The following is a 17415-nucleotide window of genomic DNA, read 5'->3' as shown; positions in this document are numbered from 1 at the left end:
CACAAAATTAAGCTATTTCTTGTAAGGAAGAAAGAAAGAGCATAATTACCTCGTGTTACTCAAAAGAAGCTCCAGAAGACAGCAACCATGCTAGGTGGAGCATGGACAGGAACCAGATGTGTTAGAACACCAGGTGCTCAGCTAACCTTTCTTTCCTAAAATGTCTTCTTCCAAAATTTGTTGGTAAATACCATGTCTTACGTAATTTCATTATTTTCTTTCACTGGGAATAATTTCACCACCAATATGCCTCATGCAAGGCCATGAACAACTCCAGATTTGTCACCGGAGCTACACGTGAAATACCCAGCAACAAGCCTACTTTGCAGGGAACAAGAAATGCACAAAAACACATATCACATTTCCCAGAGGGAGTGAGGGTGTGGTGTGGGGGTATCCCGCTCTTTAAGGGGAAGATATCATCACTGAAAATAGTCCACAAATGTGAGCCTAATACTCTGAGATGAAAAATCTATTTTTCTGCAAACAAACTGTCAATAAATTTAAATAAAATAGTTATCCCCAAACAGCACCTTTTGGAAATCTAAGACTCAGTTACTGGGATAACCGGAATTGGCATATAAGAAAATCATTAAGTGCTGTTAACTATCAACCTTGAGCAACAAGACTCTTTTATTTGTCCTTAAGTATTAACAGTGGAGCAGAACCTTTGCAGTTTTGTACCTTTGACATCTGTTTTTGAAAGAGAATCGCCAATTATCTTGAGAACTGAGAAGGTGAAATAGATTATTTCATACACTGAAGTTAGTGAATGGGTTCCAGTATCCTCAGCCACTGGGAAGCCAAGCGCAGCAAGGGGTTTGGTGCCCTCCACTGAACTAATCTGGCCATCTCAGTCCAGCTCTTAGAAAGGACAGGATTTTGCAGAGCAGGGAATGGGTGAAGCCTCAAGGCTCCACTAGAACTGGATGCTGCCACATGCTCTCTCAGCTCAGTGGTCTGAACCCATACAGCACAAAGATGAAGATGAGGTTTTACCCTCATGCAACCACTCATAAACTGAGGCTTGCAGAGGGAGAATAAAACCAAAAGGTGAATGGCCAATTTAAAACAGAACATAAAAAAATTATATAAGCTTAAAAATATCAACATTAAGCAGCCATTTAAGGATATAGATGAGCTTAATAATCAAAGATATTCTAAGACATGTATTCTTATACATTCTAGTTTTACTTTATTATCCCAATCAAAACCATGCAGCATCCAAAAAAACCAACAAAAACACCCCCACAATCCCCCAAAACAAGCAAACAAAACACCCTTCCAAACCCCAACAACAGAACCCAACCAACCAAAACAAACAAAAAATCCAACCCACCCCCCAAAATCTCACTTAAACCAAACAAAAAAAAAAATTGCCTGGTGTGAACACATAGGAAATACAAGAAGTTACCAATTCCTTCAAAATTCTTACACTATCATTGCCCTCACACAGAATTTGAATATAGAATAATTAATCGAATAGTGACACCAATGAATACAAAGCTAGCTGACCATAATAATAATAAAAAAAAAATCTTTACAATGATGACAACAGGAAGACTATTCACTATAAAAGCTCACAAAAAATTGCATGCTATTCTTTGGCTTCCATAGTTTTCTCTGGCATTCATGTAAGCCTGAAGTACCTGTACTTCCTTAATGATTGATGTAATAGAAAGCAACAGAAGGGCATTGAACTTTTTGCAGGTGAAAGTGGTGCTCCAGGTTCACACAAGTCAAGCTCAGGCAGGATTCTCAGCAGAGAAAGCTCATTTTCTGCTCAGGAATGTCTAAGGGATCAAGCATTCTAATAAATGCACTGGTATGTCAGAAATCAGTTTTAATTAAGTAAAGGTAAGAAGAAAGATATGAAAGAGAAACTTTCCTACAAGCAGTAAAATTTCTCCTTGCATTGAATAATGTAAAAAAAATCATTTTTGCATGTGAGTTTGAAATGTTGTTTATTTCTGATGTAATAGTGTAGACAAGCAATGCCTCACTCCTAGCTCAGGGTAACAAGTAGTACAGCCCTGTTTCAAAACAGTGTTAAGTTTACTGCATTTAGTCATTTGAAAAATGGATCATTCAGAATTCCCAGAACACCAGTTATTTTGCTATTCTTATGCATTATAAGTAATTAGAATCAGGAAGAACTTAAAAACAGGTAGGGAGGAAAGGAGGACATTCAAGCAAGGCCTTCTCAGATCATGATACTAAAATATCTACTGTATATACGCACATCTTTCCAGGTAACTAAAAAACAGATGCTCATTCTTCTAAACAATCCAGCTGCTAATTTTACAGACAGTAGCTAACAAAGAAGATTTCTTTCTGAAGTGATGGTATAGTGCCTTCTAAATCCTACTATTGTTACTACTAAACAGCAATTATTTAACAATTAGGAGTTGACAGTATTACCAATTACTACAGCAATAAATCTTAATACAATTTTTATTCTGTACTGTTCCTCCTCTGATCAATACCCAAGTATGAAACAAAAAGCACAACATACATTTACCAAAATTACTTAAGGGATGTGATAAGAGGGAGACAGTAGATAAAGGTTCTGATGCTGAATTTGAGGGCAGTTTAAACCCTTATTAATTTGTCTCAATATTTATTCAACTATGCTGTTACTTACTCTGTTGGAGTTATTTGTAAACACAGTTCTGTAAAACCCTCTAAAGAACATTAAATAATTCGTCCTCAAAAGACTATTAGTTTATAGAGAAAGACACTTTCAACTTTAAAAACCCCATATTTCAATAATGACCTTACAAGTGAAACGGCACATACCATCAGAAAAATAACATCACCTTTCCAAGTATGTTACTACCTGCAACAGCAGGTGCTTCCTATTTTTAGTCTGTTTCTCTCTTCTCAATAAATAATTTTAGAAGTTTAACAAAACCCTTTAAAACATTTCCATCAAAGGCTTATGTAAAAAGGTATGGTTTGTTAAAGGGTATTTGTTCAGAGGAAGAGCTTCTTTGGTTTGCTGTTTCTAAACAAACTAATAAAAGAACCCAAGTGGCAACAAAATACTTCTCCAGGTTCAACAGACACCTGCATACTAGCATCAGGACAATATAACAATATATCCAAAAATATTTCACAATATTTAACTAAAATTGCTTTGAACTCTTTTTATATTCAGGACTAACATGGTGTGCAAGTATGGTGGTTGGATTACAAGAGAAATTAAGACCACCAGCAATAATGCTCCCCCTCCTCTAAAGCATTTTCCCTGTGCCTCCAATGAGCCTTTTCTATCCCCTCCTCCTGTCTCTAGTCCATCTATTAAGGCTGTGTGAATTATCTCCCTCTCCATTCAGTCTGGATTTTAGCAAATTCTAATATTCATTCCTTAAGGCAGTGTCAGGGTGCTCACCCCTTGCTCTACGGAGTGGTGTTGATTTGCAGAGAGAAGCAGAGAAATGCAACTCCTCCATAATTTATTCTAGCTCTAAAGTTTTCCACTGCAGTCGGCAGACTACCTAACAGCCAAGTCAAAATGAAGACAAACATCTCCTATGACAGAAAACCGTGGGGAAGGTGGCATGAATTAAAGAGCTGGAAAACAAACACCTTAAACAAACCACCTCAGCGGGAGACCGAGATTGTCTGGCAATGAACTGCAGACAAGATGCTTCAAAAAGCTCCATAACAAAGAAAAAGCTGCATATTGTTCAAGGGTTCCCATGTCAGCACCACCCCTGAAGCCAGAAACATTAATAATTTCTCTTTTGTTTTTATTCTTTCTGCAGAGGAGAAGGGAGTTGAAACCCAAACAAACAAATAAAAGTATATAAACATGATTTCTTTTCTTGCTAGTAGAAATTTGCCCATGCCAAGTACTAATGTACGATCCTGGGGTTGAAGGTTTCTTGGTTTTGTTTTGAAAGGGGCAATGGAGTCCTACCATTTGGTTGAATGATAAAAAGCTTAAGACACTCCTTACCAGAGGCTGTCCACTGCATCAGCTCAGCAGACAAGCTTATCAGTTTGATGAGGTAATTGCTTACATCTTTTCCTAACTAGATTTCTCTTTTTCTTCCTTACACACTTGGAAAAAGCTTTAATGAATTGATTATCAATTAAATGTACCAGACTGACAGCTATCAAAAATGCTCTCTGCATTGCCTTGATAAGCAGAAATTCACTATGAGCAGTCAAAATGTAAGTTTTTCTGCTGTTGTATCACTGGGTTAAAGACTGACTTTCCAGTGTGAAAGTTCAGGCATATCATTCCAATCAGGATGAGACCCAAGGAGTCTGACAACCCCTTGCAATCTGACTTCAATGGGAAGAAATCCAGCGGACTGTGGAAGAAAGCACAAGAAGGTACAGCATGCTCTACACCATCCATCAGCATAAATCATCAGAGGACTGGGACAGGGAGGGATGGCTGGAGGCAGACTGCACTACAGTCATGTTGCAGCCTGAGGTAGTGTCTGCTGGGAATACAATAGCTCATTCTCCATGCCCATGCAATAAATGGCCTTCTCTCTGCAGCTACCAGTTAAGATTATAAATCAGTATGTTTTGCAATATTAAAAGCCACTCCAGCTGCAAAGGAACCAAGATCATAAATTCTTTTCAATGCACTTTTGAACAGCTTCAGACAGTAGTGAGGCTTTCCCTGGGAACACCAGACAGCTGTAAAATAGCTGCTTCAAATCTAGGTTCTATTATAGGAGATGGAAAAGACCTGTATGAACTGTTTAATTAACAGATCAAGCCACCAAGACCCACGAGGAAATAATTCAGCTCTTAACAAAAGGTTTTAAGTGTTTCTTGATCCCCTATGTGATGTTTGTGAATTAAGTAAAAAATCTGAGTTGAAGGACATCTCCAGAACTCATCTTCCCATTGCTATTAATGTATGTCAATTTAACAGTGGGGATTAGTAGAATTTGAGGTATTTCTCAAAAGGATGAGCCCGCTAACCAGAGGTCTGAGGAACCCACACACCAGCTCTTCCTCAAACAGGCATGAAAAAGGTCTTTGCTAATTTGTTTCTTTTCCCCTATGAAATCAGTGGCTCTTAATCTCCAGTTGATCACTTAATTTACCAAGAAGGAAATCAGACTATTTTTTCTGTAATTCAACAGCAGCTATAGGTGGCCACACAAATTACCTCTCTGCTGTTCCCCAGACCTGGTTATTTAAGAGCAGGTTTGGAGTGGAATGGGAAAGGAACACTGCAGTATCTGCCATGATCAGTAAAGGAACTTCACAATTGTCTGCAAACAAAGATCAATAGCTGCAATTTTATTGCTCAGTGGTTTCACTGAGACTTGCATGGGACATTGTGAAAGGAATGCCATCATCAAAAACCCACTCTTCTTTAAATCCAGCTATGTTCAACGTGAACAAAGAAGGGAGCCTACCAGATAGCACGTTGTGTGGAACAGTGGACACGGAGAGAGTAACAAGCTATGCTGTTTTTCTGCAAGACAGAACCCTTAAGAAGGCAAGCAGGGCCAGGAGTTGGACTGGATGATCCTGATGGGTCCCTTCCAACTCAGCATATTCTATGATTCTATCCTTTTCTGCTTCCCACAGTAAGTCTGGACATGGACCTGGTCTCCAGCACAAGCAATGTGTCTTAGCTCTTGTTTTCTGTGCAGGTATAAAAGGACCAGTTTCTTTCCTTCAGGTTTAAAGCCTAGTATGAAAAAGAACTGTCAAGAAGCACCTTGAAAAAGCATTGCACAGCACGTATTTTTAACCCACTATCAATAATGGCAAAGCTTACATTAAAGAAAATTAGGTACCAAAGTTACTTTGGTCCCAGTTTTAAATAAGAGAATGAATATTCTGCACTGGCTAGGATCAAAGGCCTCAAGATCAATTTCCAGCTCAGCCACAGATTGCATAAGAGTCCTGACACTCATTTCTTTGCTCAATTCACATTTATTTTTACTTTTTTTGCACTTCACACCTTCTTCTGCTTGCTGTGCATAAAATTAAAGAATATTCCTGAGGCTACATTATATTTGATGGTGCAATTAAGTATCTACAGTGAGATGTGAGCATAACTATACTTCAAAATCTTCCCATAAACACCCTTAACAGAAACAAGGTGCCATTTGCCTTGGTTATTATCAGTAGTGGAAGGCTGCAGTGAGGTTTCCCTGGAGCTTTCTCTTCTCCAGGCTGAGAGAATGGCTGTGCCATTCAGCTTCACATCATCTGCAAACTCACTGAGGGAGTGCTTGATCACACTCTCTGCCACTGACAGATTAAAGAGCACCAGTTCCAGGACAGAGCCCTGAAGGACACCTCCATCAGCAGCCTCAGCCTGGATGTAGAGCCATTGACCACAGTTCTCTGGCTGCATCAGGGTACCAAATAAACAAAGAACTCAGGCTGTAAGGTATACAACACTGAGGAGAAAATACAAGAGAATGTGTAACTCTAGTCACTGCATGCATCCAAATATTCAATCATCCACAAGTGCTTGGAGCCACTAAAGCAGAGTGATCAGGGTGGGTGGGGAGGATGACACCTAAAACCACCACCACCACCCTGAAAATGAAAAAGAAGCACTCAGTTTGAGTTCACTGTCATATTCCTGGCAAAATATCCGCTGAAGCACTGCAGAGAATTTTACAGGCCTGGAGGAGACACTGAAGAAATACAAACATATCAATGAATACCAGCAGTGAGAGATAAACAGTTTCAAATGCTTCGTACAACCAGAATCACTTTGCAGCCAGATTCATTGCCAAGATGAAGACTTGGAAGGCTTCTGTCAGACTCTTTCCAATTACAGTGTTTTATGAAAACACAGGGCATACAGTATGCCTTGATGAGAAAAACCAGTGTATATATAGGCTCATCATCCTGAAGCAGAAAGCACTGAGGTAAGTACTAGTTGTTATGGATACGTCTGCATAAGTAATGGGTGTTATTGCATCTAACCTTCGGGTTTCATTTATTTTATATTGGAGGGTGTGGGTGTGTGTAGAGAGATTTATGGTTTATGTTACAGACTTTCATCTGCCACAAAATCCTGAAGTGTTCTTACACTGACTGAAAAAACACCTTCAAGCAATGAGTTTAATGCAAATTCAGAGGAATCAAGTATCTTTAGACAACTTTGAAAAATGCACTGTTGATTATTCTTTTGATCAGTTTGTGTATTGCTCTTTGATAAGCAATGTTTCTCACTGAGTATGCGCAATTAAATGTGAACAGATTTCATGACACAACATGTAACTCATTTGTGTGTTCCTTGTGTCGACTGACTTCTCAGACTGAGAGTTGCTCTTCTGATGACGGATGCTATACTGGGGGAAAAAACCCCACCCAAACATCTTTGAGGACCTCAAAGTTACTCCATGAGGCCCACACAGGCTAGAAATACCATCATATTCTATACATTTTTCTTTGTATGCATACAAGACAGGAGGAAAGATTCTAAGGACCTTAAAAACCAACTACCAGACAAAATTCTAAATCCGTTTTGGTACTGATACCTGGTAACACAAAATGAACATCTGAAACCAGGTGTGTGGGTTTAGAGTTTTTTGTGTTGAGTCTTTAAAAATAAATTTTAATTTCAGTTAGAAAACAGTGTTACTAATTGGAGATAGTCTGTGTTCTAAGACCTTCTGTTGGGTAAACTTGACAGCTCCAGTAAAAGTTCATGTCTTTTCTATTTTTAAATGAAAAATATAACTTGCTTTGTCCTATTTAGGTAATAATAATAACGAAAAACCAAATAATTATAAACACACACACACATATATATATATATATATGTGTATATATATATATATTTATACATATATATGTACGGCCCAGATCTGGAAATCAGTCAAATGAAAAATGAGTCCTAAATTTTTAAGCCAACTTCACAAATTGGACCTATCAAGACTCTATAGAGTTGGAAGCCCTAAAGATCTCATAGACCATGAGTTGAAAAGAAGTAAACTAAATTCAGACCTTGGACTGTTTTCTTGGACCTCTGTTCTCCTTTAAACCCAGTCTTGAAAAGCTTTGCCTCCTCTCCTTCTCACGTGTCAGCAGTTCTTAAAGGCAGTTTGTGCTCACTCTCATTTTTGGTCAGAAAAACAAGAGAGAAAACTTTCAGGTTTCCCTTCCCAGAGATTTCAGCAGCCTATCAAAAGAGTTGCCAGGACGTAATCTTTCAAATTCTTCAACAAACAGCTTCACTGTTAGAAACTTTTGCTTCTTTACAGTCCCATTACGAACATCTACTATGCTAAAATAATGAACAATTTCCAGATACTGTAACCTTGTCAAATTTGAACAGTGTTCACTAAAAAGAACTCACTTTTCCCTCTCTTAAGTTCTAAAGCTTGCTCCAAGACAGAGATATGAATCATCTGAACGAAATAGATATAATATCTTTAACAATAGGGAAACCCAGTTTTTCCTAATTTTCTTTAAAAACCACATGAAGCTTTTTCTTAAAACTCATGCACAAAGAATGCATCCATAAGCTGACACTGAGAAAAAAAAAAACAGTCCAAATGGTTTAAATGTGGAAAGGATATAATTAAAACCACTTCTGAAATAGAAAATGGAAGTTCATTGAGAGGTCTTACCACAATTTCTTTACAGATCTTCGTATCTTGCTGTTTTAAGTTATCTGCTGAACAGGTACAGAAAGAAGGAACTACCATAAACAAAAAACCCTTATTGACAAAACAAAAGTATCTTGACAACATAAACAGAAGGAGATACTATCTAGCATAACCTTTCTTTCTTCTCTCTTCTAAGCATTGCTTTAACCTCTTTACTTTGAAACAAGAGTAGAGAGGTACAACGTGCCAGGTAACTTTGCATCTTATCTGTTTAATCAATGCCAACCTCTGAAAGGGAAAACTAAATCCTTCCCAATTCCCTTCAGAAGTTCCCAGCTTAGTGGGTGGTGCCATCTGGCTCCATCAGCATTTTATTTCCTGTTCCAAATTTACTTCAACTTTTTGATTGCTCCTTGAGTTTGTTTTTTTGTAAGACCCACAATGTCAGCTACCTCCATACACATCCTTGGACATGTTCTTTGAAGCACAGAGTTGACAAATAGCATCAGTACCCATCAAAAGGACAGGCAGTTCTTAGAGGCACATATTTTATGATCTCATCTCATGATTACTTTGTCATCAAAATCAGCTGCACTATTACTTCTGCAATATCAGGATCAGCTGAACTCCTTTTAATATTACTCCTGCTGTTTTTAAAGCTTTAATGATGTTCCCGAATAATTTGCCACAGAACAGAATTTACCACAATCCACCTATATATGGAAAGGATGACTGAAATGAAATAATAAAAGAAAACACAGGGAAGAAATGAAAATCAAACTAATATGGAAGTTATTTGAATGGGATTTTTAGCTGCACGAAGAGATTTAGCTAGGAACTATACTATATCTGTAATTCCAAAATTATGGCACATTCTTCAGAAAAGAAATCAACTTCAACATATCACTTAAGTCAGTGAGTCAAATCTGGAGCAAAGAAAGATTTTTGTTTTCCAAAAATCATTGCTTCAGTTAATAAAGAAGGCTTTTAACAGCTAGCTTAGTTGTATCTTTAAACAACTTAATTATTTTAATATTTTAACCTCACACACACAAAACCTACAAAATCATGTTTAAAATGCATAAAGCTCATAAAACTAGCTCAAGAGCATGAAGAAATTTTAAGTTAGAGATGCCAACCTACTGAAACGAACAGAACTCCTGGAAACACCAGTCTAAAAGACTTGCATTTTCCAGGTGCAGTAAATTCTTCAACTCTTCTCATGGTGAATAACATAGGAGGTTTCCCATGTTCTCAGCAGTACCAGGCTATGCCATAAGGAACTTTTTACTTAACTGGATAAGCAGCAGCATTTCTTTCCCCTTCCTCCAGCCACATTTCACAACTGCTCCTGGGAGAAATCCCAGTTTCAGGAATTGGTACATTCAGCATGACTGCTGCACTCTCACTATGCCTGAACTCCATGGACCCCGTGAGCGACTGGCATCTGGCTCCAAGTTCAACCAGAAAATACTGCTGTTTGTGAGAACTGCTATAACTCTTATTTATTTTACCCATTCTGGCATGTTCTCTGTCTGCCTCATTCTCCCCACTCCAACCTGCTTGTAACAGCTATGCAGCAATTTAACTTCAGAGGAAACCTGAAGATCAAAAACAAAAAATTATCTCCAATAATGAAATTCAGGTTGATATTTGACCTGCCAAATGAACAGGTTCTTTCACCAAAAGACAAGCCAGACATTTGAACTCTCAAGTGCTGCCAGGACAGAGAGCAGCTTGCCTGTTCAGATGAGCAGCCAGTCTTTTGAGACCTCAGAGATAAACCAGGCAAATGCTGGACAGGAACAAAACGTACAGTAACAGTATACAAAAGCTGGAGTCTAGGATAAGAACACAAAAGGGAGGGAAATAATTTTGCAAAGCCAAGTTTAACTCATAAAACTAAATTTGAAGCATAAGATTTTATCCTTCATTCTTTGTGACTCCTGGGAATCTCAGAGTACACCAACATACCAACTCAAGACTACAGAACAAATTATGGAAAACTGTTTGTACTTTGATACTTTCCCCATCACCAGTTTGAAATGGATCTATTATACAAATTTCATTTCTAGCATGCTACAGATAGGAGTAAATTCCTGCTTGTTAAACTGTCTCCATCTTTGTTGCTGTTTCCTGCCTAGTATGCGAGAAAGTAAGCTATACTGCCAAAACCAAAATGAACTCAGAAAATAAGAGATACAAGAAAGGCACAGGTATTTACAAAACCATTTCCCAGGTAATTTAGATAGTTATTAAGATTGATTTGTTTTATACGCTGTAGCCTCTGGCATAAGCTTAGAAGAACAAATGGCTTGATCTCGCAACCTTTCTTCACACAGCTTAATCTTACTGCCTTTGAGGAGTAACCTACATGATAAGAGGGCAAACAATGGAGAAACTGAGATCAAACAACTTAGATTAACAGATACCAAAGTGAAAATAGTGTTAGAAGAACCAAGTCTATCTGGTTAAGAACTAGCTGCGAATAGGACTCACAATATTTATTTTTAAAATTCTTGTAACGCATTGCACTCATCTTTTGGGCTGTTAGGCTGTGATGACGGCACTGGCAGCAGAACACAGAAGATGAAGTTACAGAACACTCTTATCAGATGCCTCTCTGAAATAATCACAGACACAGGCTGCCCTGGGAAATCAGGCACTGCCTTCCACTACCTGCAGGCTGGTGGCACCGCAGCACCTGGCCGATGGTGTAGGGGAAGTTCAACTCTTGGAACAGCTGCCACAGTGGAAAATAGGTACACTGCACTGGGCCACAGCTACAGAAACAGAGCAGAGATTTTACTTTTCAAAATACTACTGCTGTCATGCAAAATGACTCCGGGGTCAGAACTCTCCAGCAAAGGAGTCAAAAATGAAAGCAATTAATTTGTCATTACTCAGTTTATCAGCCAGAATAAAATGAAGTGTGCAAGAACTGTACCTTATGAAGCCTCAGATAAATGGTAATTTGCTCTGTGAAAAGTTCATGAGGCAAAAACAAGACCTTTGATACACAATAAAGAGTGGCTAAGAGAGGACAAGGGTAGCTCTGAGAACAAGCTTCCTTCTGTGTCAGAATACAAAGTTTAAACTAAGATGAAAGTTCAATTTTTTATGTCTGCCTATGTTTGTGCTGTGTGAAAGGTGATGCAGATGAAAACTTGCAAGAAAATGGCAGCATGACATTATTAAAGAACAGGAAACCAGGAACCAAAAAAATAACATCAAGAAAATGATCATGAGAGACAGCATTGGGCTAATGCAAGCCCTGGGATATATGAGTATGCCCATATGTCTTGTGAGCTCATCATCTATCATGACCTTGATTTTTTCACAAGATGTTTTGTCTCACTTTCATACTTTCCACTAATTTTCCACTTCCTATGTATTCAACAGAACTACTTCTTTGGAAGAGAGTCCATATATTCAAACCCCTCCATGTGGTTCAGGATAGCATGTCACAGCTGCCTAAACTCCTGGCATGGCCTTACACCTTTCAGTACAGGATTATGACATCTTTCAGCAAAGCATTTTTGAGTTTAAATGGTTTGTCTCAAGGCTCTCAGTAGGGAACTGCAGGGTTTCATGAATCATTGCAAAGATGGAAATACCTGCTGTCAACAAACAATCAGATCGCAACTGTTTCACATAAAACCAGAGGACAGATGTATCCGGAATGGTCCCACTTTGCACTGCTTTACCAGTGGCTCAGAAAGCAAACAGCTGTGGAAGTCACAAGACCACACAGCCTGGATGAGTAAAGTGTTTTCACTATGATGGCTTGTATGTTCTTTTCATAAAGTTCACTTCAGTTTTCACTGTTAGGGCCATTGATTTGATTTCCATTAGACATCTTGCTATCTATGTCCTGCTCCACATCACACAGGCTTAACTTCCACATAGCCAAAAAATGCCATATAAACAATAGCTCACTCCAGTCTTTTTCTTTTAATTATGATGACAAGCTGCAAACGGGTATGTTTTACCAATCTCTGTTTGCACTGGACATTGTCTGAGAGACTGAAGAGCACCAAAGTGGAGGAACTCCCCAGAGACCAAGAGCAAAGATGTCTCCATGGTGACAGCATGTTTTAGATGTGTTAAACATGATTACTGCATATTATTTTAGAAAAAGGATGAAAACAAAGACATCATCAAGCTAGTGAGACAGCAATGAGGTATTTCAATAATTATAAATACCTTTAAAAATACATACTAATTGGACTGCACTAAGAATCAACAGAAATGCAACTGAAGGAGCACCAGAAAAAGGGCACTTCCAGTTTTCATCGGAAACTGGTGATGATGTTTTGACAAGATAAGCACTTAGGTGCTTTGTAAATCAGCTTTTGAAACATGAATTTTAACACTTTGGAGCAAAAAAATTGTTTTAACGAACACAGCAACAAGAGATGACGACTGATTACCCATTTTTCTTTCTTACAGTTCAAAAAGCATACATATGATACAGACCTAGCAATGGCTAGAGTATATAGAAGTAACTTCTTCATGAAAACATCTTTCAGGGAATAAGTGACAACATTCTGTGTTGTATTAGCAGAGAATGGCAAATACTACTCTACTGCAGCTGGTGAGTTTTTCCCAGGATTTTGTTTCGCACTCTTCCTCCTCCTTTCCCCTTTATATTCCTAGATTTATTTTCTTTCATGGTTCACATGCTAAAGTCCTATATCAGTCTCAAAACTGTAGACAAAACTCTGAATTCCAGAGTAATGCAAAAGACTATTGAGAAAAAAAAAATTCTTTGTAGTTCTTCCATAACTTTATATATATATATACTTATTTAGTAAGTTTTAAATATGAAAGAACTTCATTAACCCTTCTCCAAAGTCAGGCAGAGGTAATATTACATGAAATAGTTTTCCTCCTTTATATGGGGTTTCTTTTAAGATTAATACCTCAAATACCTGAAGTGGAGACCACAGCAATGAACAAACACAACCAGTTCTACAAACACCATCTGTTGTCCTTCTTGGGAATGAGAAAACCTTTTAGGGTGCTCAACAGACTTAATTTTTAAGAATCATGATGAAGAGATAACCCACTGTCTGTACAGAGTATTCTTAGGAGGAGATGAAATCTCTGTTCTACACAGATTACAGAGAAATGCACATTATAAACCACACAGTTGTAATTTAATGGAACTAGGAGCCACATCACAGACACAACATGATGCTTCTCACTATGTGCATAAAGGAACTGGTTTAATCTCTAGGAAAAAATACAGTTACATAAATACATTATATGGTACTCAAGGTTAAAAGTAGAACATTCTAACGTAGGACATTCTCAAACAAAGAGTTACAACTTTTTTGCCAGCATTTCTTTCAAAAACATTGCTCTATATCAGCACTCAGAACTCCATAATTGAATCAGGGCAGACAGTACTAAAAGGACACAAGATAGGACAGACATTTGCTGTACAAGCCACAGAAGAAAGCAACAACAAAAACTACTGTCTTTTCCTCACAGATCCCTTTGTTCACTTCCCTATCCTCATCCCCCAGTATTACAACTTCACATTTTCAGGCTGAATTGTAATGCACCCAAGACAACTATTATAGTATTAGAGGAAATTTATAGCTTTTATTCTGTTGTATTACACGGCATAGGACAAAATCATACAAATACTGATTTTCTGGAGATAATGTTACAGAAGTGAAGCTATGGTAACAGATGAGTAAGGTCTTTGTTTCCAGTTTAAGTAATCCCATACCTGCTACTTTGACACACAAAAATTCTAGCAAACCTATCACCTAAAAAATGAACTCTCTGCCAGCAGTCTGGTTTGAAACACAGAAGTCAGCAAATGTTTTTTTATCCGCCTGGGATCACGCCTCAGGAGACTTATATAGCTATTAAGTCTCTCTTCAGGTGCCCAAGGAAGTTAGAAATTCAATTGGCTTTTCAAGAAGAACAAACACATACTCCAAACCTATTAAAACAATTTAGTGAGCACTAAATACAGTAATTCCCTGTTGCAATTATATTAATGATGGTGCAAGGGAACTTCACATCAAGAAGTCTCAGAAAAGTCTAATAGTAGTTAAATACAGTGGAAGGCTACTAAAGGCAATCTGCATTTATTTTATTTAAACCAGCTGCATGAAAGTTCTGAAGGAATAAAATACAGTTATTACCATTAGTAATACTAGAAGTTGCTCAGATTCAATTTGTAGCCATTTTAAACTGAAACATTTGCACTCAAGAGCCCAATAGAAAATGCAATTATCTTTAGATTTATAAAAATTAGTTTTATTTATTTATTTAAAGTCATCCTGCTCTCTAGTGAAGGTTAACATTTTAAAGAGACTATTTTCAAGTAAAACATGAATGTATTTTTCCCTCAAGAGTAAAACAATCAGCACAGCAGGTTTTAATCAAGTAGTTTACATTCCCCTACCCAGAACTCTCCAACTACAAGCGTCACAAATAATATCTCTTTTCAGATATCAACAGGCTAAGAAATGCCAGTTGTAATTACAAACTCTATGAAGTTGACAAACACATTCATAGTAACAACCACTCCTTACCCCCATGAACTCTCATAAACCCAGGCTAAACCTAATGGATTCAGCTCCTCTGTAACCATACTCTAGCAGTTGTCAAGAGGCTGTTCTGCAAATTCTTTTTTACAAAACTAATTAAACAGCATCAATTTAGCAAGTAATTTTAATCTACAAATTCTACAACAACTTGAATGAGGGAAATGTAAGTTGAAAAGTGATAGCCCTATTATCAAATTAAGAAATACTATAACCAGTAATCTCTCCATGCAGACCTCCAGCAATTATACAGGAAGAGCCATGATTTGTTTCCAAGTTCTGTGTGAAATGTGGGCAGCATAGCTGTAGCCCTCAATAACAGAATTTCATAGCCCTTGAAATTCTCTAAACACCAAATTGCACATTCATTCATCATCACCTCTCAAAAGAACCTCCTCAGCTACTTATAGAGTGGTCTTTCTAGAATAAAACTTCTCTGGCCTGAACCCACAAATTGATCTTCTAAGCTTCTAAGCTGAGTTTGGGGTTAGACTGTTTTATGTGCACAATGAAAAGCCAAACCAATTTCCTTTAGATTTGCTGTATGTCACTTATACCTTCTGTCTCCAGTGTTTCACAGCACTACCTCTGCTGCCCACAGACTCTTCCCTGCCAGTGTCAATGAATGTATTGTAAATCCCGCAAATGCTATCCTTGGTTTTCACACATATCCCAGGACATCCCATTGCTTTAAATATGCAATCCTATGCTTGTTACTGCCAGGCAGAAACAGCCTTGTTTGAACTCCATCCACATCAACCAACTGCCAAATAAAGGGAAACTCCAGAGTCCTCCCTCTCAGTCACTCTGCAGAGGCAATAATCCCCCCAAACCTAAAAGCTGTATTAAGTTTCTGGAAACCTATTATCACTGAGATATTTTAACTTCATAGTGGAATCACAGCATGTATCTGCCAACACATTCAGAAGCTATTAGAAGGAGATACAGTGGTATTTAAAATTTTGTTTTGAGCAAACCTAAGAAAATTATCAACTTCTGTCATCTTCCAGGAAGGGCTGGTAAGAGTTACTGTAATCACTTGTCGTTCTATATTAAAAAAACCCAAAACACAATTGTTAAGCATGTTACTACCTCCATGGTGTATTAATTCCTCTAGCCATAAGCTTTGTAGAGAATGAAGAAGCAATGGTGGCTTGACCTGATGTGGCTTCCCCTCTTCTACTCCCCCATGACCTACTGCAGCATAATTGTAAAGACAAAAGAAGCAACATTCAAAACCTTAAAACCAGCAACAGTCTGCTCTGGCAGCCTCTACTTTCCTAAGCATGTTTGCAGCAGCATGACTGCCATGCTGGGAAGGGTTTTCTGTATGTCGGCTGTACTGTGGAAGCCTCCCTACCTCGCAGTGCACACACAGTTGCATTCTATTTTTTCAGCATGGTACAGATGCAGACCACTCTTCTTGTTTTAAGCAAACAGGACAGAATGTTCAGACACACCAAAATTGAGAAATTGTTCCAGCTATTATCTGTTTTCACTCACTTTCTCTCACTGTTGTCAAATACCTACTTCACTTCCCATAACTACAGAACAAATCTCTAATGACAAAAAAATGCTACTTGGTTGCAAATCACTTGTAATAATTCACCCCCTTGGTGCTGGGATGTGAAACTGATGATGGGGGACAAACGCTCAACATTCATGTCAAAGTTACAAAGCTGCCTACGATTCCAACGGCCCTGGCACTCTTCCAGATGTGTTGGGTTACAGAATGACATGGGAAGCCACCAAATTGTTACTGAGACACCAAAGACCAAACAATTTCAAAGAACAACTGGGGGAAGGGTGAAAGCTGAACACCTACGCTATGTCAAGGGTTACAGTGTATTTATGCTACAAGCCGTAGCTGATTTTTTCTATTTTGTCTCTCTTGCTTCAGTTACAGAAGCAATACAATAAAAAAATACCAATCTCTTTCTCATAACCTTAAATAAGTGTGAGACAAGAGGGATCATGACTCAAGTTTTAAAATTCAGGTCTTGCCTATTCTATCAGACCACAGTGACAAAGAGCTAATGAAACAACAAAATTGCAATATAAGGAAGCAGCAGAGCGAATTACAATTAAATTCTGTTTCAGTGCTTTCTTCTTCTTTCTGAATCTAATCCCTAATCAACATTTTGGGAAAGTCATCTGTGTTTAGAGTCCAAAAATTTAGATCCTAAGGTGAAGAACAAGATCTTGCCGTCACAATTTGAGTCCAACAACAGGCTTTCTACCTAATATCTTCCCACCAACAGTATATGAAGTAGCAAAAG

The sequence above is a fragment of the Geospiza fortis genome, unplaced genomic scaffold (assembly GCF_000277835.1).
Source record: "Geospiza fortis unplaced genomic scaffold, GeoFor_1.0 scaffold95, whole genome shotgun sequence".
In the NCBI taxonomy this organism is placed as follows: domain Eukaryota; kingdom Metazoa; phylum Chordata; class Aves; order Passeriformes; family Thraupidae; genus Geospiza; species Geospiza fortis.
This window is presented reverse-complemented; position numbering follows the sequence as displayed.